This window comes from Panthera pardus, unplaced genomic scaffold, assembly GCF_024362965.1.
Source record: "Panthera pardus isolate Hobbes unplaced genomic scaffold, ASM2436296v1 HiC_scaffold_13, whole genome shotgun sequence".
Classification (NCBI taxonomy): domain Eukaryota; kingdom Metazoa; phylum Chordata; class Mammalia; order Carnivora; family Felidae; genus Panthera; species Panthera pardus.
Window position 1 is genome coordinate 64,559,076 of NW_026526688.1, and position 26,166 is coordinate 64,585,241.

At 34.8% G+C, this 26,166-nt stretch overlaps 1 protein-coding gene across 10 annotated transcripts in view; it reads left to right on the forward strand.

The window, feature by feature from the left end:
* Positions 1–26,166, forward strand: part of MARCHF1 (membrane associated ring-CH-type finger 1) — an 876,270-nt gene that overhangs the window by 605,412 nt on the left and 244,692 nt on the right. The window contains exon 1 of one of the 10 annotated variants that reach the window (XM_019441085.2): positions 19,749–20,059. The exons of the other annotated variants lie outside the window; for them this stretch is intronic. The gene's annotated coding sequence lies outside the window, so the exon portion shown is untranslated. Of the gene's footprint in view, positions 1–19,748; positions 20,060–26,166 lie in introns of those variants that run through there. 10 annotated transcript variants of the gene reach the window in all.

Consider the following 26,166-nt stretch of genomic DNA (forward strand, 5'->3'; position numbering starts at 1 on the left):
ATGTTGTGATAAAAGTATACGAAGTTTTCTTATTGTTTTGAAGCAAAAGTATTAAAACGTATTCATATAAGATTTAAGGTAGGATGCCAACTTATACTTTATCTTAATAATGTTACCATTACTACTGTGCTTTCTGAATAAACAAGGCAGACATTTTCTTTATTCATGAGTATATCTGGTTAGCACCTGTGGCCTTTTCATTCCATCTTAATGCTTAAAAATGATGCTGACCATTTTTTCACATGGATACATTTACTCTAATTTCAAAAACTGGTAGAAAAACATCTACAAATTTTCAAACTTGTACAAACTTGCTGTATTTCTTATAACAAATTATGAAATTTTAAGAAGAGATACTGACATTTTATGCAGTTATAGAATTTTAAAATTATTTTGTTTGTGTGTGTGTGTGTGTGTGTGTGTGTGTAATGCCATTATCCCCAAATTCTATAGTGTTTGTGGATAGTTTTTTACAGAAAAGAAAACTAAAATAGAAAAAAAAATGATTTCCCCAAAGTCACATATATGTAAGTGTTTGATCCAGATAGATTCTAAGTTTTCTGTTAGTCCGTCTCTATTTCTATCGTGCTGCAGAGTTTCCTTCTAAATAACACGTAATTATGGCAAGCAATTTTATAGTCATATTAGAATGTTTTTTTTTTCAATTATGCTACTTACTAGCTATTGAGATGTTTGGTGCTTGCCATTACTTTACTCATTTTATAGGTTTATTTTTGGCTGAAACTGTTTAATAAAGTAATCTGAGTCTTGTATATCACAAAATTAAGTGAATGAAACTAATTTGTATATTAAAATATGAGTGAATATAATGCAATTTCAGTTTTGTTCTTGAATCTTTTTTAATTAAGTTTTTTAATTTTAATTCCAGTATAGTTAACATACAGTGTTTTATTCTTTAGTGTCTTTTTAAAAATATAATTGAACACAAGAAGCTTTGTAGAAGTCATATCTATATAATATTCTAGTATTGCATTCTGGTTGGGTTAGCTGTAATGCAAGCTATTCACTGTCCTAAGGAAATCTGAGGGCAGAATAATCTTATGAATAATAATGCTTATTTACAGATGATCAACCAGGATAATAAAGTAGTTTAACAGAATTGATGCAAGATATCAAACAATGTGAAAAGAAGCTGACAGAAGAGTCTGTGGGTAGAGTCAGTATTTTAGGGTCGGACAAATAGGGGTTTGAATTCCAGATCTTCCACCAATTACCTCTGGGCTGGGTGTAGTGAGGCTACTTACGCACTCAGATCCTTGCATTCCTCGTTTTTTGAACTCACTGAAAGGGGTGCTGCAGTAGCAGGTGCAGAAGTTTAGACATCAGTTTGACAGTGTTCCAGACTCCACTCTATCGATGACCAATCATGTCACTTCTAGCATGTGCTAAGTCTACAATCTCAAACCCTTAAACCTCTGAAATCCCAGTGATTGTAATAGTTCATTTGACTGCAATATACATCCTGTGCTGACATGAGCTATTTATAATCTTTACTTACCACAGTTAGTGTGAAGGGTCTATGTGTTGCTGGCATCACCCTATACTCTATTGTGATGTTATAAAATTTAGGATTCATGTATCATATTACCTCCTAAAATAAAATAAATAGTAAAGAGCTGAATTCCAAAACTCAGTTCCAACGTTTTTAAGCAGATCTGTGAACCTATATGCCTAATATCTCGAAACCTTCATCAGGTTCCTCATCTATGAAATGAGGATGAAAACCGTACCTGAATCACTAAAGAAGACTAAATGACATAAGGAAACTGTAAAAGTTCCTTTGTGTCCTTTCATTTTGCTTTAGTTTTTGTTTTCTGGCAAAGTCCCTTAACATGAGCTCTACCCTCTTAACAAATCTGTGAGTGCACAATACCTTACTGTTATCTATAGACACTATGTTGTACAGTGAATCTGACCTTCATCTTGTATAACTGTAATTTTATACCCAGAACCCGATTATCTTTGGATAGAAATTTGAATTTGCTATTTTTGTAAAAGAACATTGAAGGCAAAATCAAAAACAAAAACAACACAACAAAAAAACAAAACAACAAAACAACAACAACACATCATGGAAACGTTCAAAATATTGTTAGACACTTTTAAATTAAAAATACTGTTGAATTACAAACTATGGAAAGCACCATTATCCTTCTGAGCTAAGGATCGCTAAAGATCTTAAATCAGCCCGGAGAGGAGGCATTCTTAGACCTATATACTGAATTTTCCCTCCTCTTATCCTCTTCTTTTCCTCTGTTTTGTACAACTTCATCAACCTGATTTGTTTACCTCAAGAATGGAGTCCAGGCCCGGCAGGGCAGTTCTAAAGGCTGACTCTAAAAGGTTTAGTTGTTGGGGCGCCGAGGTTGGTTCAGTCAGTTAGGCGTCCGACTTTGGCTCAGGTCATGATCTCATGGCTTATGAGTTCGAGCCTCATGTTGGGCTCTTTGCTGACAGCTCAGAGCATGGAGCCCTCTTTGGATTCTGTGTCTCCCTCTCTCTCCCCTTCCCTCGCTCATGCGCTTGCTCTCTCTCTCTCTCTCTCTCTCTCTCAAAAGTAATAAGCATTAAAAAAGTTAATAAAATAAAAGGTTTAGTTGTTGATCCCCAGGACCTCTGTACCAGTCTTTCTCTGTACCCATCTTTCTCTGATGGGTTTTTGCTTAGAGTTTTCAATGGTACCATTTACAGAAAACCTTACCAAGAAAATTCAAAGACAGAAAAAAAGTGAAGTTTTGTAGAAGTTATTGAACTTGACAAAAATCTATAGTGTTACTTCTTTCTATTATTTCATTATTTACACAACACAAATCGGTCCTTAATACTTTAAAATTGTATGTTTATTGTAAAGTATTTTTTTATTTAGACCAAAAGCCAACCACATATATATCATATATGTATGTGTATTCAGCTTTTATATATGTATGCACTCACATAAAAATGTTATATAAAAGTAAACAAAAGAAAAAGGAATGGTATCTTTTGCTCATACTAATATCCTCTGCAGATACTATTCGCTTTGTGTAGTTTCGGCTTTCAGTATAAAATGTGACCTTTTCCTCTGTCTTATTCTGAAATCATGGAGAACTTTATAATAAGAGTGAACCAATAGCAATTTCACATTTTCAGTTCTTGTGGAAATTTCCTCTTACCAATGAAATGGGCAGAAATGGTATTTATGACTAAAGTGCGATTTTGAAATAAATAGGAAAAATGTGAAATATTACAGATGTCATTATAAAACGCAAATATCACAGCTGAGTGGATTAGCCATTGAGGTCTCAGCTGGGTTTTTCTTGAACCTATTACTTTATAAGGATAAACACTGGTAAGACGTTCTTCTTATTAATAGTGAGCCACTTTGCATAGCCTATGGCTATGTTAGTCTTCCACAAATCATGACTTATTTTTTAAGTTTGCCAGAGAATATTTTATTAATTGGCATAACAATAACAACACATTTTAAGTTTTAAATTTTAAATCATGTGTTTATTATTTACAGGCTAGGGATTAGGTAAAGTAAGACGGGGAAGGTAGAGCGAAGGCTGGGAATCAGTTGCAGAGGTGCAAGAAAAGAAGGAGGAAGGAGGGGGCTTGATGTGTTTTGGATGAGGTGGTAGACCTGGTGCTGGGTTTGAAGTCCCAACTCTGTAAAATGGGTGAAATAGTCTAATCTGATCTCCCCCCATCCAAGCAACATATCTCATTTCTCTCCTTAAGCACAAAAGTAGATGTAAAAGCATTTCCAGAGGCACCTGGGTGGCTCAGTTGCGCTCGACTCTTGATTTCAGCTCGGGTCATGATCACAGGGTTCTTGGGATCAAGCCCTGTGTCAGGCTCCGTGCTGTCAGTGCAGAGCCTGAATGGGGATTCTCTCTCCCTTTCTCTGTGCCCTTCCTGCTCACGCTACCTCTCTTCCCTTCAAAAATAAGATAAATAAACATTTAAGAAGTAAATAAAAGCATTTGCATCTCCCCTTCCTCTCACATTTCCGTTTCCAGATCCTGTGCCTTTCTCCTACTCATTTTACCAGTGGTATTGCTGACTCTGAAAAACATTTTTTTGTTAACCAATATCAAATCTCCAAAACATACATGGAAAAGACATTTTAATTGATACTTCAATTTGAAATTTCCTTTCAGCTGTAGCATTTCAAATGCAGGCTGCAGAACTTGTGCTAAACTAGGTCAATCAAGCTGGAGCAGGACTGCCAATTGTGTACTTGAATCAGAAAAGCTTATCTAGAAGAGCCAGGTAGTTACCATGGAGAAGGGACGTTCCAGGCAGCCTGTGATTAGTAAAATGGACATTTTATTGTCTGTGACCAGGAGTTGTTATTGGGTTTTGGTTAGCTGTGGTTTTTGTTGCAATTACACTGCCTAGTTGGAAAGAAACTAATGTCACTCAGTATCTGCATATAAGTATTTTTTTTTTCTTTCTCCCAAAATACTGCGTCGCAAAATAGCACAACAGGAAGCTTGTAGTGCAGGAAATGTGTGTAGGACTGAGAGGAGAATCCAGGGGAAGAGCTTGATTTTTACTATGATTTTACTGTGATATGCCTGTGACTAATGACTTCAGGGTCAATTCTGTAATTCAGAAGCAAAAGTTTTAAAAATGTTGTTATAAAAGTGTTAAACCTTTGCATATGATAATTTTACACTAAAAAATAATACTTGGAGAAATGCAGAAAAGCATAAAGAAGCAAATAAAAATTACCTATGATCTCACTACCCAGAGTTAAATACCATTAAATTTTGGATAAATCTATTTCCACTATTTGTTCTCTATCTCTTTTTAATATAGGTGAAATAATTCCATATGTAAAATACTATAATTTTCTTCTTTACATTGAAACAGCACCATTTTTATAACTTTACTAAAAATCATTAAAATTATTTCAATAGCTAAATATTCTTTTTTATTTAGTAAATAATATTTGTAAGATATAAATTAAATGAAGACTGTAAAAACTGCTTGGAAAAAGTACTAAATTGCTTCCAAAATAGCAGTTTACATATCTATAAAGTGTTTACAGATGCCTATTTCACATGTAAGTATGTGTCTATATATGTTGTAATATATACATAATACACAGCCTATAACCAAAAGCTGTGATTTATCTTTCACTTCTTTTTATCAATGATACATCTTTAAAATATTCGTTAACCATTTATGTTTACTCTTTGTGAACTGTCTATATATTTGACCCATTTTACTACTGGGAACATTATTGCTGTCTTTTATCAGTTTATATAAGCATTTTACATAGTACTTTCTTTGTGTAAATGGTAGCACCTGTTGTGCTGCGTTTCTTTTCTTCAATTACCTTTTTTAAGGATATTTGAGAAACTGAACTTCTTGTTATTTGTGTTTTTCCATTTTATCTAACATTTCTTTGTGTCATCTTCCATTTTTTACATTTTTTTAATATGAAATTTATTGTCAAATTGGTTTCCATACAACACCCAGTGCTCATCCCAACAGGTGCCCTCCTCAGTGCCCATCACCCACCCTCCCCTCCCTCCCACCCCCCATCAACCCTCAGTGTGTTCTCAGTTTTTAAGTCTCTTATGGTTTGGCTCCCTCCCTCTCTAACCTTTTTTTTTTTCCTCCCTCTCCCCAATGTCTTCTGTTAACTTTCTTAGGATCCACATAAGAGTGAAAACATATGGTATCTGTCTTTCTCTGTATGTCATCTTCCATTTTGAAGGTTAGAAAATTTTTTCACCCTGATATCTGTTAGATATATACCTTTTTGCTTTCTTTTAGATTTCATAGTATCTTTTTTCACATTTATCTCCTTAATCCACCTGGAATTTAGTTGGTTGAAGAATATTTTCTTAGCAGGATTTTTTGTGTGAGTGTGTGAGTGATCATAATGTTTTGGACCAATGTGAACAATTTACTGGTCTATAAAATTGGGAAGGGAAATACTGTCCCTGAAGAGAAGAGTAGTTGGGCCCAGATACCGGCATACTTCTACAATCTCTGCTCTCTGCACACTAGTTTCATTTTCTTTTTGCAGTGGACATATGGTAGCCACCCCTGTATATCCTCACAGTTTTGCCCCCAGACAGGAACTCCCTCCCTGCTAAAGCATTCTTAAGAAAGAATTCCAGTTGTCACCTCATGGGTCACATGTCTTCCCTGGATCCGAGCACTAAGATTAGCAATCCCCATGTGAGCCACATGTCTGGACGAGGAAGGGAGTAGTTACCCAAAAAAGAGGGTGCTGCAATTAACAGGAAAGGAAAAGGTGTTAGACGGACAAAAATGTACTGGGGCTCTGAGGTTGGAGTGAGACTTCCTTTTATAAAAGTGTTCTGTTTGAATTTGTTTCCCTATTTGGAGTTTGTGGAGTTTGCTAATTATGCTCTCATCACTCCTGCTCTTCCTACTCATCCGGAATGTGGAATCAACTGAGGAAAAAAACAAAACAAAACAAAACACTACATCACACACATGGCTATTAACACATTAATATATTGCTTGTAAAGCTGATTGGAGAAAATAACATGTCTACGGCCCAACAATTGTGTTTTTAATATAGAACTTCTAAATTGAACCTGTCTTTTCACACTCCAGGTGTGCCCCAGAAAGGGCAAAGCCTCCGGGTAAGCCTAGTACATGGATGGGCAGAAAATCCAATCATCTCCCCCAAGGCCAGGTGCTTTCAAGTTTGGAGGGGATTTTTCTTGCGCAAGTGAATACAGTGAAACTAGAATTAGGAGGGCCCCTGGAGAACACAGTATTTAAAGGGTTGGTAGATGAAGAATCCTCAAAGGGTCCTCCAGAAAAATGGGGTGAGGCATTTTGTTGGACCAGGTAAGAGAAAGACAAGCAAGGAGAGGCTTCTGCAGGCGGACCTTGTGTTTGTGTTAACACTGTGACCGGTATATCCACCCGCTGATCTTCATCACTCTTTCACTACACAGCAGCTAGTGTGGTGGCCTAGAATTTAGTAATGCTTAATTTCTTAATAAGCATGCTCTGGTTATTTCAAACCTGTGTCCTGATCAGCATAAAGAAAATTTGGGGCCTAATGACTTAACCCTAGAACCTGATGTCATCACATGTTGATTGTTCAATTAGGAAAATCTAATTGAGATTTGATATTAAACACTGGATTTTTTTTTTTCATGCTGCCACTGCTGGACAGTAAGACAAGCTAAACGTAATTGGGGCTCAAAAGTGCCATGGTAAATTGTGCTCTGCAACAACTTTTTTAGTTTAAGAATGTTCGAATTTATATCCTTTAGAAAGTGCATTTTTAATTTTTATTCATTATATGTTTGCTGAATCTTAAGGAGAGGTATGTATATATATGTGTGCATGGTATATGATATTTACAGAATCCCATCTTGCCTTCTTGGGTAAAGCAGGTAGCCAGTGTGTCCAGGCATAATCCCAAGGTGAAAAATGGGCTATTCAAAAATTGGAATCACTGAAATGTCCACAAGAGTTGTGTTTTTAAAGTGAGTAATTTAAAACACAAGAGACTAAGAGGCAATGAGAATTAGACATAGAGCTGGCCATGAAAGCAGTGCAGGAAGAAGACTAAAAGGGAAAACTTTGAAGAAAAATGATAAGGCGCAAATAAGTCATTTTTATTGTTTTAATGCACCAGCTAACAGGCATTGATGCAAACTCTGAATTTCCACTCTATGAATGTTATTTCATTATAGTTGTAGATCTCTGGGAGATAAAACTTCTTTTATTTTCTCATGAGAGGGTGCAAAGCAGGAAAATTTTAATTATTTGATTTAGCCTGGTGATTCTTGCTTAATTTAATTAAAAGTTTAATGAGTGACCACTGATTTTTCTTCTAGATATTTTCATATTCTTTTCATTCAACATTTCTGTTGAACTGTGGTTTTCAAACTTTAGTTTGTGCCAGAATCCCCTAGAGAGCTTGCTGTAATAGGCTTCTTGTTCCTGACTCTGGAGTCTCTAATTTGAGTAGGTCTGGTGTGGAACCAGAGAATTTGCGTTCCTATCAAGTTCCCAAGGTAACGCTGATGTTGCTGGTCTAAGAATGACACTTAGCCCTGACTATAGAGAATTGGCTGGGACTCAGAAATAGAGGTACTTGATGTACTTAGTTTTCAGATATTTCGATTCTTGTTCTGAAGTGAACCATGTCTCTGGATGTAGGCTGCTTAATATTGGAAATTTGCAGGACCTGTGGGAATAAAGTTTTATTAGTGAGTGAAGATGTCTATGAGTAGTGCTGTGTAGTGCTATAACAAAGGTTCTTTAAACATTTCATTTCACTATGATCTCAGTTTAACTCAAGAGCTACTTCTAAAAGATTATTTTTTCTCAATCAAGAGTGTACTTTAAGCACTAACAATCTAGAAAAGGAAGGACGTATTGGAAAGCACCATGGCAGGCATGCTTTCAGAAGCATGTTTTATGAATCAGCTGGTCTTTCACCTACAAAACTCAGATACTCACCCATTTGGTTTATAAGTGATTTCAAACAATCCTTCCAGGACAATTGCTTTCTTATATTTATATAAGAATGTACCTAGGGGTGCCTGGGTGGCTCAGTTGGGTAAGAGTCTGACTCTTGGTTTTGGCTCAGGTAATGATCTCATGCTTTCATGGGTTCTAGCCCCACATCGGGCTCTGTGCTGACGGCGCAGAGCCTGTTTGGGATTCTCTCTCTCTCTCTGTCTCTCCCTCTCTGCCTCTACACTGCTCACTCTCTCTCTCTCTCTTTCTCTCTCTCTCTCAAAACAAATAAAAACTTTAAATAAACTTTAAAAACAAAACGAAATGAAACAAAAACAAGAAGGTACCTATATAGAAATATTCTGCTAAAATACACTCTTGACTTTGCGATTAGGATTATTAAAGACTGAAATTACTTATTTTTCCCCTCTAACCCACAACCAATTGAAATGGAAAGATAAAAACAACAACAATAACAACAATGACAACAACACCATACACCATAGGGGATAACTGGCCTAAGCTTCATGTGAAAATGCCTATCACCTTTTACTAACAATAAAGCAATCTCAAGTTGTTGCTGTGCTTCAGCTGTATACAAAGTCTCACATGAAGGAGATTGTGATTGCAAAGCTAAAAGATATTTAGCACTTACTGGATCTAATTAAAATGCAAAGTTTAGAGACAACTATGAATTCAGTAGAGGGAATGAGTAGACTTTTCAAGTACATGTTTTACATTAAGAAAATATTATTTTTAAATATTCAAAAATAACTTTACTTCCCCGTGACATACAGTGATGAAGATCACTCCTACCAGAAATTGCAAATGTAGTATTTTAGCAAGAATTTAACAAGTTTAAATGTCTAGTGAATTAGAGGAAGCACATTAAAGTGAAGTTTAATGGGATGAGTCAGGTAGTAAAGAAGTGCTTCCTTTATTACTTGAATGTAACACAAGGAGTCACTTCTGCTATCTGACAGAGAAGTTCTAAATCAGTGTTAGGATGGTCAGGATAATGACATCCTATAATATTTCATTTATTGTGATTGGAACAAAACACATAGGCAGCCTTAACTGATTCAGTTTATCATTCCCACCAGAGGAAAAAAAAAAAACTAGATTTGTAAAATGTATCTTGCTTTTTATAAATAAAATGAGATCCTGATAGTAACATGTACACAGTTACCGAGTATAGGCCCTGGGGAAATCAAGTGAAATTGTGGTCCATGGTTTCCTCTCAAGAATTCAAATATCTAATATATGTTTAAAGTTATTATTGTTTTCCAATTTCTTATACTTCCTCTACAATATAAATAAATACTCTTAAAATACTCCTGTAAAATAGTGCAACTGCTAAACTATATGCTGAATACTTCACAGCAATTAAAAGAAAAAATAAAGAACACGTACATGTAGTAGCATGACTCTTAAACCCTAATGTTGAATAAAAGAAGCCAGACACAAAAAGCATATTCTTCGTTATTCTATTTGCATGAAGTTAAAGAACAAGCAAAATTAGTGGGATGTAATAGCGGTCTAGCTAGTAGTTACCTCTTGGGAGGAAATAGTGAACCTAGGGTGCTGAAAATGTTGTGTGTTTTGATTGTGGGTGCTGGCATGGGTATATACAAATGTACAATTGCATTGTGATTTGTATTTAGCATTATTAGTACACCTCCCTCACCAACTTTGTGTTACACCTTAGTAAAAAATAAAGTAAAAACACATCGCTGTAAGTAATTCAAGTTATTTCAGTAGCACAACTCAAAATATTTAAGTATAGCATCTTTTAAACAGAAAAAAATCAGAGTTTACTTACAGAATTTTGGGAAACTTGTATGTAGATGTCCAGGGACAGTTTCTTTCAGGAACTGAGTACGTGGAATATTACAATCTGCCCTCGTAGAAGCTTTTGGATGATTCCTAAGGGTCCATTTGAAATCCTTCCAAGATCAAAAAAATTCATGGATAGTCTGTGACTAAAAATTTAAGATTTATCCTTTATAAGTTCTGGGTAAAAGATTAGCTGAAATGTACAGAATTTTTGTTTGTTTGGCTTTCTTTAAAAACAAAGCACAATCTTTGTTTTCTAATTCTCAAGTGACATGGTGATGGTGTTAGAAAATCTCCAAGAATTGCCTATGGAAAGAATGTGAATGTTACAAACAGTCTTCTGTGAGTGCCAGTTATAGACATGAGCAATTTTAGCACCTGGTGTCCTCCCCCATGAGTATTCCAATTCATGGTACAGAGATAGTCTACCGGAGTTAAGAGCAAAATAATTGATTTCAGAGACATTTTGAACTTCTCAGTTATTATCTGTTTATTCGCTGCTGTGAAAGCTGGCCTTGTTCCCTGGAGTTTAGAGGTTGATAACATTTTGCCCAGTGTCTTTCCCCTGATAGAACATCTACAAAAAGATTTGCAATTTCCTTTTGCAATGATTCTAGATGTTGTGCAAAGTCTGAGGATTTCATTTTTGAAAAATCCATTTAAAAATGAAATCATGTCATAATAATTATTTAAAGCCTCAATACCTGATGGTACTTTGTTGTTTCTTGCTTAACTGCAATGAAAAGGAATTCAAATATATTTTACCATAAAATAAAGCCTAGAATTCTGTTTATATATCTTTTTATTATCACTAGAATTCTCTGTATAAGACTATTGAGAGGAGGTGGGAAAGAAGTGTTTTATATGACCCTTAATGCCTGTTAATTTGTATTTAACACATTGTGGTAAAAAGACAACACCCTTAGAAATTATGTGTTTGGTGTTTTAATAAAATAGAGTAAGAGGAAAAGACAGCATATGTGCCAATAAAACAAGAAAATATACCGGTGTACAATTACTAATAACAGTTTAAAACTTAAAACTAAAATAATGCAAATTTAAATTAAGACTGTTACATTTTTAAGTTGAATTCCTTGTCATTAAAGAATTAAATAGCAGTTAATGCCTCATTTTTAAGCACTGTAAAGACATTACACTGTAAAGACATTTCTTTTCCCTTCATCTACTTGAGAAACATCAAGTATTTATTTGTAGGTATGCTCATTTGTTTTTTATTATTAGGTTTTAGTTGACTTAAGGTTAATTACCTTTTTGTGTACTAGTTCCTTTTTGCCTAATTTAGCAAATAATAAGGTCTATTTCAGTTATTTGTGTCTTTTCAAATATTCTCAAACAGTATATTCACTTTTAGAAGGGTACACAACATTTTTACAAGCATGCTAGAAGATGTGGATTCTTTCATCAATAAAACTAAGAAATTGGGCCGCCTGGGTGGCTCAGTCGGTTGAGCGTCCGGCTTCGGCTCAGGTCACGATCTCACTACCTGTGAGTTCGAGCCCCGCATCGGTCTCTGTGCTGACAGCTCGGAGCCTGGAGCCTGATTTGGATTCTGTGTCTCCCTGTCTCTCTGCCCCTAACCCACTCACATTCTGTCTCTGTCTCTCTCAAAAATAAATAAATATTAAAAAAATTTTTTAAATAAATAAAACTAAGAAATTGAGGAACATCCAGAGACAGTGCTTTGTGACAATCATTCGAAATTATTAAGAATCTTTTTGAAGGAACACTTAGATGAGTGCTATCCCATAGAATTTCTGTGATGGAAATGTTCTGTCTGTACTATCCACAGAGGTAGCACTAGCCACGTGTAGCTATTGAGCCTGTGCAATGTGGCTAGTACAAACGAGAAACAAGAAACTATTTAATTTTATTTAATAAATGTAAATGTCATGTGGCTAATTGCTGTTGTATTGGGCAGTGCAGCTTTAGGCTTATAGAAATCAAGTAGAGGGCTTTGGTGAAGACAATGATAGCTACCTGGCAGTAAGTATCTCTGAGTAGATTAAATAACCTAAAATTGATGGGGTGCATATATCATGCCTGATACATACTAGATGTTGTACGTAAGTAATTTCCCTTCCTTTTCCCCATGTAGTTGAATACTTAGCCATTACTGCTGCTCCTAGAGACTTGCTGACCTTTCAGTACCTTTTGTAATTTATTTCCTGTTCTTCTAAAATTCTCTTTCTCCCCTCTCCCTCATCTCTCTTTCCTAATTTAACTAAACATCCACTTCACTTTAGTATGCTATTTCTCTTACTTCTGTTTCTACTTATCCACTGTTTTCTTTTCTCCTTCCCTTCATGCTAGAAAAGGCTATCCAACAATTACTTCTTTCCCAAAGTACTCTATTATAAGTGGAAGTATGACGGACCTGGGAATGAACTTGCTTGACTAGAATTTGGCACTGAACGCAGGGAGAACAAGTCTGACCTGAGAACATAAAACTATAACCCACATCTTGTTTGGCTCAGTAGTCCACCCTCTCAAACTGAGAATCAAATTTAACGTGATATTATGTTGGTAATGATCCTTAAGTGCAAATACATATCCATTCTTGAAGAATACACCTTCAGTTGAGGCCTCCAAGAACTTTCAAGTTAACATTCCAAGAAACATGAGCTTAGAGTTTAAAATTATACACAAGTACAAACACATAGCTCTCACATTAATGCAACCAAGAAATGACAAGAGACAGAAAAATGAGACCCATAAAATTAATATGTTAAAACTATCAGGCACAGAATATTAAATAACTGCATATGATGTGTTAAAAGAAGTGAAAAGAAACTAGAAATTATGGGTAAAAAGAATTTTTTTTAAATATCACCAGATTTAAAAAAAAAAACCACCAGGCTTAGAAAATCAAATGAAACTCTATAAATAAATAAATAAATAAATAAATAAATAAATAAATAAATAAATAAAGTTAAAAACTCAATGGGCAAGTTAAGAAACAGATTATGTAGCTCAAGAGATTACTTATTAAGCCTGGTACCCAAAATGCAGCACAGACAAAAATAAATGTAAATTTAAAAAGATAATCTAAACTGGGAATAATGTAACAATATCTGACATATGTATCTATCTTGAGTTCTGGTAGGAAATAATAAAGATAAAGGGGATGTAGCAATATTTGAATAAATGAATTTGGGAACCTGAAGAATTGTGTTTTTGAGTATAGCTGACACACAATGTGACATTATTTCAGATGTACAGCTTAGTGATTTGACGAGTTTATACATTATGCTATGTTCACAAGTATAGCTACCATCTGTCCCATTACATCAGTATTACGCTATCATTAATGTGTTCCTTATGTTTTGCTTTTTATTGCTGTGACTTGCTCATTCTGTAACTGGAAGCCTTTATCTTCTCCCATTCAACTACTTTTCCTAACCCCTCAGTTCCCACTCCTCTGGTAACCATCAGTTTGTTCTCTGTGTTTATAGATCTGATTCTGCTTTTTGTTTGTTTATTGATTTGTTTTAGATTCCATTTGAATGGAACCATATAGAATTTGTCTTCCTCAGCCTGGCTTACTTCACTTAGCATAATATTCTCTAGGTCCATCCATGTAGTCTCAAATGACAAGATCTCACTCTTTTTTTTTATTTCTGTGTAATACTCCATTATGTATATACACTACACTTACCTTATCTATTCTATTATGAATAATGCTGCAGTGAACGTGGGAGTGCAGATATATTTTTGAGTTAGTGTTTTTGGTTTTCCTGGGTAAATACTCAATAGTGGAATTATTGGAAATATGCTATTTTTTTAATCTTTGAGAAAATTCCATACTGTTTTCCACAAGGCCTGTAACAATTCATATTCCCACTAACCCAGTGTATAAGGGTTCCCTTTTCTCTGCATCCTCATCAGCACTTATTGTTTGCATATTCTTGATATTACCTGTTCTAACAGGTATGAGATATCTCATTGTGTTGTTGATTTGCATTTCTCTGATGATTCATGATGTTGAGCATTCTTTCATATATCTGTTGGCCATCCATATGTCTTCTTTTGAAAATTGTCTATTCAGGTCGTCTGCCCATTTTTTAATCAGATTGTTTGTGTTTTTGGTGTTGAGTTGTATGAATTCTTTATTTTGGATATTAACCCCTTATGGGATCATTTGCAAATGTCTTCTCCCATTCAATAAGTTGTCTTTTTGTTTTATGGATGGTTTCCTTTGCCCTGTGAAAGGTTTTTATTTTGATGTAGTCCCAGTAGTTTATTTTTGCTTTGTTTCCTTGCCTTAAGGAACATGCCTAGAAAAATGTTGCTATGGTGTCAGAAAAATTACTGCCTATGTAAAACTCTTCTTGGTGTTTTTGGTTTCAGGCCTCATATTTAGGCCCTTAATCCATTTGGGATTCATTTTTTTGTATGTATGGTGTTAGAAACTATTCCAGTTTCATTCTTTTGCATATAGCTGTCCAGTTTTTCCAGCACCATTTATTAAAAAGACTATCTTTTTCCTATTGTATATTCTTGTATCCTTTATAAATTGATCATGTAAATCAATCATAAATAAATTGATCTAAATTTATATCAGTATAAATTGATCATATGTATGTGGGTATTTCTGTGGTGTCCATCCTGTTCTATTGATCTACATATTTGATTTTGTGCCAGAACCATACTGTTTTGATTACTACAGCTTGTAATATATCTTGAAATCTCGGATTGTGATACCTGCAGCTATGTTCTTCTTTCTCAGAATGGCTTTGGCTATTCAAGGTTTTCCATGGTTCTACACAAATTTTAGTATTATTTTTTCTAGTTTTGTGAAAAATGCTGCTAGTATTTTGATAGGGATTTCATGGAATCTGTTGATTGCTTTGGGTAACGTTTGGGACATTTTGGCCATATGAATTATTCTAATTTGTGAACATGAAATATCTTTCCATTTATTTATGTCATTTTCAATTTCTTTCATCAGTGTTTTATAGTTTTCAAAGTACTGGTCTTTCACCTCTTTGGTTAAACTTATTCCTAGGTATTTTTTTTTTGGTGCAATTGCAAATAGTGTAGTGTTTTGTTTTTTTTTTTGTTTTTTTTGTTTTTTAATTTCTCTTTCTGCGACTTCATTGTTAATATATGGAAATGCTGCCAATTTCTGGGTATCGATTTTGTAGCCTGCCACCTTACTGAATTTGTTTATTACTTCTAGTAGTTTTTTAAGTGGAATCTTTAGGATTTTCCATGTGTAGTTTCATATCATCTTTGAATAGAGGCAGTTTAACTTCTTCCTTACCAGTATTTCTTTTTCATGTCTGATTGCTGTGGCTAGGACTTCTAGTACTATGTTGAACAAAAGTGTTAAAAAGTGACATCCTTGCCTTGTTTCTGACCTTAGAGATCAGTTTTTCATCATTGAGGTTGGTGTTAGCTATGGATTTTTCATACATGGCACTTATTATGTTGAGATATGTTCCCTCTAACTCCATTTTGTTGACAGTTTTTATCACTAATCCCAGATTAGGAAGTCATATCAAATAATCTCAAGTGGAATGAATACATACACACACACACATACACACACACACTCCATATCATAGTGAAGCTGAGTTGTACCAAAGACAGAAAGACCCTAAAAGAACATCCATAGAGAAAAGACAAATTGCGTATAAAATACCACAGACTTCCTGATAGTAAGGATGTAAACTTTTGAGCCATAGAAAAATATGCTCACTATATCAGGGAAAAAATATATATATACAACTCAGCAAATAAGAAATACATTTTGAGAGTAAAGGTTAAATAATGAAAAAGAGAAAAAGAAAAAACAGTTTACTACCAGCAGACCATTATGAAAGGAAATTCTAAGATATGCCTCTGACAATTGGAAAATAATCCTAAATAAGTATGAAATACAAGATAGAAAAGTGACTAAAAATTAAAATAATGATATCAATACCTAATTTGTAGAGTTAAGAAGAGGGAGACTCAACTTTTAGACAAAACTAGTATAAAAGTTTTGAGATGTGATCAGACTTAGTGCATTCTAAGGCCATTTGTTATTCAGGAGGAAGATAAATATATTGCTATACTTCATATTTTATTAAGTAGGAAAGTTAAAAGCTATAAAACCATCAAAAAGGTAAAAATCAAGCAGATAACTACCAAAATAGTGAAGGTAAAATAATAGAACAAGAAGAGTAACCCAAAACATATCCAGAAAAATGATGGGAATGAATTAAAAACATCACAATATCCACATAAGAGTGAAAACATATGGTATCTGTCTTTCTTTGTATGACTTATTTCACTTAGCATAACACTCTCCAGTTCCATCCACATTGCTACAAAAGGCCATACCATGGAGGGAGGGGAAGGAAAAAAAAAAGTTAGAGAGGGAGAGAGCCAAAGCATAAGAGACTCTTAAAAACTGAGAACAAACTGAGGGTTGATGGGGGGTGGGAGGGAGAGGAGGGTAAGTGATGGGCATTGAGGAGGGCACCTGTTGGGATGAGCACTGGGTGTTGTGTGGAAACCAATTTGACAATAAATTTCATATTAAAAAATAATAATAATAAAAACATCATAATAGATATAAATTAAATATTCTCACCAATTAAATGGAAAAGATTGTCAGACTTTATTTAAAAATAAATATAGTGAAGCTGTTTTTAAAAGCTGCACCTATAACTTAAATTCACAGAAAAGAAAAAAAAACAAACAAAGGATGGAAAGAGGTGTGTAAAGCTAATATTATCTCTTTACTCTTCCCCTGCTTCTGGCCAAAACAAAACAAAACAAAACAAAAAAACAAGAACTGATATGGTGGTAGTAATAGCAGAAATATGGGACTTTAAACTGAATATATTGCTAGAAATAAAGCCTGACTACATCCTAATAAAAGTTTCAATTTCCTAGGAGAATATGATAATTACAAATTTATATACATTAAATATCCTTCAAAACTTGACAGAATTACATGAAATAATTAATAAAGCTGCATCATAATGGAAAAAATTTAACACATTGTCAGTAAGTGATAGATCAAGGAAAAAAATTAGTGAAGTTACAAAAGATGCAAACAACATGATCTGATCATTTTAACAAGATTGCATTTTTATACCAATAAAATTAGTTAGAAAACGTTATTAATATGTATGGGAATTAATCCAACCAAAAGCGTGCAGCATCTATGCAGCAAACTTTTATTGAAAGACACTGAAAGAAGGTGTAAATCAATGTGATTGGATAGAAAAGAATCAATTTCACAAGCTGAGATTTTTATGAATTTGATTTGTAGATATAATTCAATTCCAACAAAGATTGATAAAATGAGTCCCAAATATATATGGAAAGAAGATAGGTGACAAATAGTCAAGACAGTTTGAAAGAAGAAAGAACAAGATGAAGGGCAGAATTTACAGTTTAAAAAAATGTTCTATTGTTAATTTTGGTGGTCGAGTTAAAACTGTTTTGTTTTTATCTTTTAACCCCCAAATTAGTTTATGTACATTTTATGTTCATGTGCTCTGTTACACATTAATTTTTTTAATTTATTTTTATTTTTTTCAATATATGAAATTTATTGTCATATTGGTTTCCATACAACACCCAGTGCTCATCCCAAAAGGTGCCCTCCTCAGTGCCCATCACCCACCCTCCCCTCCCTCCCACCCCCCATCAACCCTCAGTGTGTTCTCAGTTTTTAAGAGTCTCTTATGGTTTGGCTCTCCCCCACTCTAACCTCTTTTTTTTTTCCTTCCCCTCCTCCATGGGTTTCTGTTAAGTTTCTCAGGATCCACATAAGAGTGAAACGGGAACCCTCTTGCACTGTTGGTGGGAATGCAAATTGGTGCAGCCACTCTGGAAAACAGTGTGGAGGTTCCTCAAAAAATTAAAAATAGACCTACCCTATGACCCAGCAGTAGCACTGCTAGGAATTTACCCAAGAGATACAGGAGTGCTGATGCATAGGGGCACTTGTACCCCAATGTTTATAGCAGCACTCTCAACAATAGCCAAATTATGGAAAGAGCCTAAATGTCCATCAACTGATGAATGGATAAAGAAATTGTGGTTTATATACACACTGGAGTACTACGTGGCAATGAGAAAGAATGAAATATGGCCCTTTGTAGCAACGTGGATGGAACTGGAGAGTGTGATGCTAAGTGAAATAAGCCATACAGAGAAAGACAGATACCATATGGTTTCACATTAAGTTTTTTAACAGATACAGTATAAATCAGAGGCTTATGGCTTTGCAAGATGGACAACTAAAAACTAGGATATTTTACTGATATATAAATGGTAATCTTACTAATTGTTATTCACTTTTAAAAAATAAAATATATTTTAATATAAATGTAATGCTTGTATAATTTGGAAAACTTAGAAAGTACTCAAAATACACAGAAATGAATAAAATAAAAATCACCATGAGTTTTACTATCCAGTTTAAGTGCTGCGAATGTCTTCCTACTTATAGTTAATGCGTCCATCTGTTTGCGAATTTGTCTGTGAATTTTTATAGAATTACCATCCTATTATATATCCATTTGTGTTATGCTTTTAATTTACCATTACAAATTTATTATTTGATGTGTTAGCAATTTTTCATAACTATACCTTTTATTATGAAAAGTATAGTTGAAACTGATCTACTTGGTCAAACAATTCTTTGCAGCAATAGTAGTGTTTTAGAAATTCAAATTATGATTATATAGCCAAAAATATATATATAATGTGTACGGAGTATATATTTTCAATAATCTAAAAAAGGAGGGAGGAGGAAAACAGAGGAAATATCCATCTCATACACTGATGTCAGTCTGAATCACCAGTATTCTGAACCACAGCTGTTCATTCTTAAAATGAAGTCCAAAGGGTTTTCCTTCACAAAGCCTGTTCCCACTAGTTTGCATAATTGACACATTTATTTCAACAATTGCCAAGAGAGAAGATACAAAATTGAACCCAGTAGTATGGCCAAACACTATCTATACTGTCACTTCACTGTATCGCTAAAATCAAATTTACCTTCAAACCCAAGAAATATCTTGAGTGGTGTTTCAAGGGAGAAGAAGGAGATTTCCTAAAAGTTGAGAAATTCCTCCCTTGGCATCCATATGTTTTTACTCTGGCTGGTTGAGGAGAATTGCAGGCCTTGTGCTGATCTGCTCTCCAACAAGTGATTTTATAAACCCGGCAATGCTAGTAACACTTGAGACTTTTCTAAATGCTGTTTCAGTCTGTGGAATATATTCCTGTTGCTATCTAACAAGAGAGAATAGTAGGATGACATTTGCATTGCCATGGCAACTTACATCTCTAGATTGAGATGACATTTTTGCCTATTTAGTTCTACTTTTCATTTAGGGATAACATTTTTTTTCACTGCCTTTTAATTGAAAAAAAAAAAAAACAAGTGGGTGTGCATACAAAGCAAGAAACACTGAAATTTACTTAACATCTGCTGTATGTCAGACACTGAATCGAATTGTTTATGTACACCATTGCATACATCCTCTAAGAATTCTGGGAAGAAAGCCTCCGTTTAAAGACTTAGAGAAATGTCAGTACCTTGCTTTGCTTAAGGTCAGAAGTTATAAAGCAGTAGCACCAGGGACTATCAGAGCTCAGTCCTCGAATTCCTGGGCCCATGCTGTCTTCACTACCCCAAACCCCTCCATGCTTTCTTCCTGGATGTCTCACTGTCCCCTATAACTGACAACCACCACCTTGTGAAATACCAGTAAGTACATTGCAATATACATTTTTTTTAAAGCGTTGTGGTTCGTAGTGTTTAATTCTAAATTCCACATATAGAAAATTGCATCTAAATCAGGATTGACTGATTATGTTCTACTCTTCAGTTAAAATGGTTATTCAAATGTTTTAATTGCATTCCATGTGCATTAGAAGATGATACCAATTAAGTAGTTAGGATTAAGCTATACGTATGATGGGGATTTAGCTATGCACGATGAAAAAATTATATCTGTATTTTAGTATAATTTTACAGATATAGAATGTGAAATATGCGTTGCAAATATTAGATTATGATTTGTTGAACATAAGATATCTGTGTTGGACTATGTTGTGAATATGTTGATGAGAAGAGCAAAGTAACAAAAATGAGTTATATTTACAAGTCATTGAATTAAAATTAAGCTGACAATTCAATGCTTTGTAGAATCTTAATATTCTGTTTATTAAAAATTGGATATCATTTTCTATTCATTTCATTGTAGAACTTTGTTTTCTTCAGATAAAAGAATGTGAAGACTAATGCAAAGAGAAAATTCCTCCGTAATAGACTTTAGGAGATGTTTAAATAGTTTTGTGGAAATGATGTTGTTAATCTAAACGCATTGGTGGCAGATGCAGGAATGAAACCATGAACCTTCCGTTCATTGATCCTGTCTTTATGAAGCAGCAAGTGAAAGGAAGTATTTTGGTATCAAGGAAAAGGTGACATCATGGTACGACAGCATTTCTTTTTTCCCTCCAGCCAACAGAAAAAGTCTCAGAAACGGTTACTGTTTGGACAGTTGAGGGACGTGACCAGTGGAAAGCAGGAAAATATCCCCTCGAGTAATGTGGGCATAAAGGCACAGAGGAAGCCCTGGTGGCCTACTGGGCTCTGAAATCCAAGTGCACAGCAGAAGTGTGGGAGGGCAGGCACAGAGGAGTGCAGCACAGTGGGGTGAAACGTAATTGTGAGGACCCTGGAAGCCTGATTTGTTTGTAGACAGTCAGAAAGAAATCAGAGGAAAGAAACAAATAGATGTGAGGTTAAGTTGGAAAAATTACATTGGTTCCAAGGAGCCGGGGAGGGCTGCCTAGGTGAATAGATCTTCACAGTAATGAGGAGCGGAACTCTCTCCAGGAGCCAGTGTCTCAGCTCTCATTCTTCAGTCCCGTAATACCCACCCTTGTCAGTCAGAGGTGGTGTTTTGAACTGGTATGATGTCATATTTTAGCATAAAAACATTTTGATTGACAGATTATTCTGAAAAGTTCGTATGAATATGTATAATTTTCAGAGCACAAAAAACACTAAGATGTTATGAGTCTTATACATAATTACTTTTAAATGAAATTGTAGCACTCAAAATAATTTCAGTGTGATGTTCTTTTAGATTTCAATAATACCGTATGTGGGTTTGGTTTTTACATGGGACATATTATAATAGAAATCCATCTGCGATGGAATAAATGTAATAGTAGCATATAAAATGTGTAACAATGGCTATATATCTGCATGCTTGTCATGAGTCTCTAAATCAGAGTTAGTTCATTTTCAACTGGAAGAAGAAAACACATTCAAATATGCCTTAGTTCGAGTAGTGAGTAAATGTGCTCCTACCAAATTATTTTCTTTATTATGCCTTTGGAACTCTTAAGGTGCTGTGATTTTTACATTGTTAGTCAGAACTCGTTGGAATGGCCTCTCATGCTAAACCAAAAGCCAGTAAATGATTAATTTTCTCCCCCTTTTCAAAGATATATTAAGAGAAACTGACACCATGATAAGTATATTCATTGCAAGGAGATGTTAAGGAGAGACTCTTCCTGACATAAATACCGGCCTCTTGATCACATTCCTTGCATGCTAATAACCCCTTCAGCCAGGTCACTGCCCAGCAGCTGTAGAAATTGTTCCAACTCTTGTGCCATGCTGAGAAGTTCCCACCACTCATTCTCATTCCACTGCTGCCTGAGAAGATTCTCCCCTACCACACAAACACACACACACACACACACACACACACACACACACACAGACCCTAGCACTTTTGACCTAGTTTGGGGTAATCTGTGCTTTTAGAGGATGAAAACTTTATGCTCACACTGCACTTGCAAGGTCCAGACTCTTCCTTTCTCTGCGTCCATTTTCTAAGAAGTCTTCTTTCAATCTGTTAGTTTCTAGATAAGCGGAGTCTGATTTTCCTCTGAAGGGCAGGTGGATTTTATTTCAGGTCTTTGTAGAGCTAAAGAGACATTATTAGCATGTAAGTGAAATTTGCATAGACAGATGAAATATTCTGCCTTCTGAGACCTTATGGAAATCCTCCCTATTAATAGCTACATTAAATGGATGACATGGATTTTTATCACTTCAGCATCTTTCTTCTGTCAAGTGGTTAGTTTCTGTCCACGTCACTAAGTAATTTTAGCAAGCCACTACCATCTGTCTTTTTAAGACTAAGGGCATTTGATTTCATGAATAACAATAATAAGGGCTCATCTAACCTTTTTGGAAAGATTAAAACCATAGGAAAATACAGCACTATTAAGCTGCATGCTTCTTTTTAAATACCCTTATTAAATATGGTGAGCAAGTAATTACTATACATTTACTTCTCATATTTTTTAATATCACCAGGGCCCACGAATGCCAAGACCACAAGAGGCTACTGTAATCTCAGTTTATGAGAGGCTGCAATGAGAAAGTCTCTGAATAGGTATACATTAAAGGTGAAATATACATTCTGTAAGCTGAATCTCCAGACTTTACCTAGTTCAGTCTTCACTTGTGTCGCATTCAAAGAATAACAACCAGAAGTAAAAATAATAAATTTTTATTTGACTATCTCAAGGCAGAGAGATGGAGATTTAATATAAAACTCTATCACCATTTCTCAAGATCTTCCTCTTCTCATTCCTCCTGATCTCAAATAGCCCAAAGCCGCTCCAAAGACTCTCTTCGTAATTCATTTTTACTTCCGCGGCAAAATGATCTTCCACACTCAAGCCCTGTTGCTTTCCTACTCTTTCTGTCAGCCCCCACAACCCGTATCTTTTCTATTATCCTTATCAGGTAGATCAAATTAGCATCTCTGGCTCCTTTTTTTTTTTTTTTTAAGTGTTTCTCTGGGATTTGCCCACTAATCAAAATTCTCAAAACAAATCAGGCCCAGGAACCGACTCAGAAAGCAAATATCTTTGCTCCTTTTAAATTGGAACAAAAGGAAAAATTATGAATACTCATGTGTTAAAGATTTTTACTCTGTTTTGTATCCATCAACACACATATGCCAAAATGCTTCTCAGAAGCCAGTATTATGTTTCTGTAGTTTTAGTACCAACTGGAAGAAAGACATTCTCACATGGTATTAATGAACTGTTTAAATTGACTAAGGTGTGGATTTAAGCGACAATTTTACCATGAATTAAACTTTTGCCTGAGCTAATGATAAGCCTTTAGAAACTAGGTTGGATTTGGGGTACCTGGATGGCTCGTGATTTCTGCTCAGATCATGATCTCACGGTTCGTGAGTTGGAGCTCTGCATCACGCTCTGTGCTGATGGTGCAGAAACTGCTTGGGAATTTCTCTCCCTCTCTGTCTCTGCCCATCCCCTGCAGATACTACATAGGATCTTTGTCATTATCTGAACTTTGAGGAGGGACCTTATATACATAAATGCTAGAAAATATGTCTATGATGTTTCTAACATGTGTGAAAAAATTGGTCTTTGCTTAGATATGCCCTAAAACAAATGAAATGGATATCTGAGACATTGAGTTATGTGTATGGCTCACTGGAAAAATAACTAATAATAACAGTATTAATAATTTACCAAATACTTAGTTTGTAGCAGTTTTGTGTTTTTGTTGTTGTTGCTTTTGTTTTGTTTTGTTTGTTTGCTTTTTTGTGGGGGGTTTAAATGCATTAAACCATTTTGTTCTCTGGGATTTACAGGGACAAAATAACTTTTCTATTTTCATACAGCTAGCAAAAGGCAAAGCGAGAACCCAAATCCTATGTATAATTCTTAGTTAACTTTCTTGTAAGTGAATGACTGCCCCTAGCAGCCATTCCTTGGTTACACCTAACAAGTGCTATAATGAGGTCAATAACATGAAAGGCAATCAATAAAATATTTGAAAAGATGAAAATTCATCTCACCCTAAATATTTATCATGTACATTATTTTTTAAATTTTTTGTAATATTTTATTTATTTTTGAGAGAATTTTTTAAATTTTTTGTAATATTTTATTTATTTTTGAGAGAGAGGGAGAAAGAGAGGCAGACTGCTAGTGGGGGAGGGGAGAGAGAGGGAGACACAGAATCCAAAACAGGCTCCGGGCTCAGAGCTGTCAGCACAGAGCCTGACACCGGGCTCAAACTCACGAACCATGAGATCATGACCAGAGCCAAAGTCAGATGTTTAACCGACCTAGCCACCCAGGAGTCCCTTTAGCACTTACATTCTTTTTTATGTGTGATTATTGTTACTGAATTGATGCTCTTGAAACTCTTCAATGTTATATTATTGCCAAATTTTATAGATAAGATTTTTACTGTTATACTTACATAATTAGTTACTGTATTAAATAAAGCAGATGTAGCATTGAACTTTATAAAACTCTTAAATTTTTACCTAATACATAACCTTTTAAAAACATTTTTCCTGGGGTGCCTGGGTGGCTCAGTTGGTTAGGTGACTGACTTCAGCTCAGGTCATGATCTCACAGTTCGTGAGTTCGAGCCCTGCGTCAGGCTCTGTGCTGACAGCTCAGAGCCTGGAGCCTGCTTAAGATTCTGTGTCTCCCCCTTCCTCTACCCTTCCCCTGCTCACCCTCTGTGTCTGTCTCTCAGTAATAAATAAACGTTAAAAAAAATTAAAAGCATTTTTCCTTCAGGTTTTCCAATCAAGTTTCTACAAACCCATTATTCACAAATTTAAAAAGAGAGAGAGAGAAAGAGAGAGAAAGCTCAAGTACTATATTTTCCCCACATATTAAAACAATGAAAACTTTTCTCAATGGAACAATAAAAACTTTTCTCAAACTTTGTTTATGTGCATGTGTCAGAATCACTTGGCATACTTGTTAAAATGGCATTTTTATACCCCACCACATTTCTGCCAAATTTAGAAATACAAATATACAGATATAAGCAAGGAAGACCAAGAATCTGGATTTTGTCAAGTTCTGCAACCGATTCTGATATGCATGGAATTTGATAAGTGTTGCCTCAACTTTTTTCAATTTTTTTCAGTGTATAATTTTCTATTTTTCAGTATTTTACAGAAAGTGTTATAAGTCATTTTTAGTTCTATTGCACAGTATTTGCATGTTTAAAATATGAGGTACTGAGCAACAAAATAAAAAGTGAGTTTCCTATTAATCCCAAAGAATAAAGTAAAAATCCATGAATCTATACTGATATTAATAAATGTTTGAATAAATAAATGGGAGAAGAGAGGCAAATTATTTTGAATAAAAATTCCAAATTAAAAAGGCAGAAGGAATGAGAGAACACCCAGTAATAATTGCTGCACACAAGATTCACTGATAAATATTAAAATTAGTGGGGACAACTTTAAGGAGGAACAGTATATTTGCATAACCTGGAAGTATCTCCCCCCAAAATATCTGTTAATCATGTGGTGATTCTAACATATTTTCATTCTTTTATTCTGCTTCCTGCAGGAGGTGAAGCATAATTCCCCACCTCTGAAGTGCAGGCTGGATTTAGGGAAAAATACTCTGTGCAGAAATCATACCAAATTATCAAGGTTCATTAATATCAGTAGTAACAAGTATTGATATGTACCTCCTGATGTGATGCAATGAGAAAGGTACTTCACCTCTGTAGTGTTCTTGCCCCAAGTATGTAATCTTTTAGTCTAATAAGAAAAGATAAGACAAACCCAAATTGATGGGTATTCTACAAAATATCTAGCTAGTACTTTTCCAGAGTATCAAGATCATAAAAACAAAGAAATACTGAGAAACTTTGATCCATCAGAGGAGACTCAGGGAAATGAGTGAGGGCAATAAGGTCTTCCTGGTCAGATTGTACCATTGTCAATTCATTTTCATAAGTAAACTTAGATAAAATGT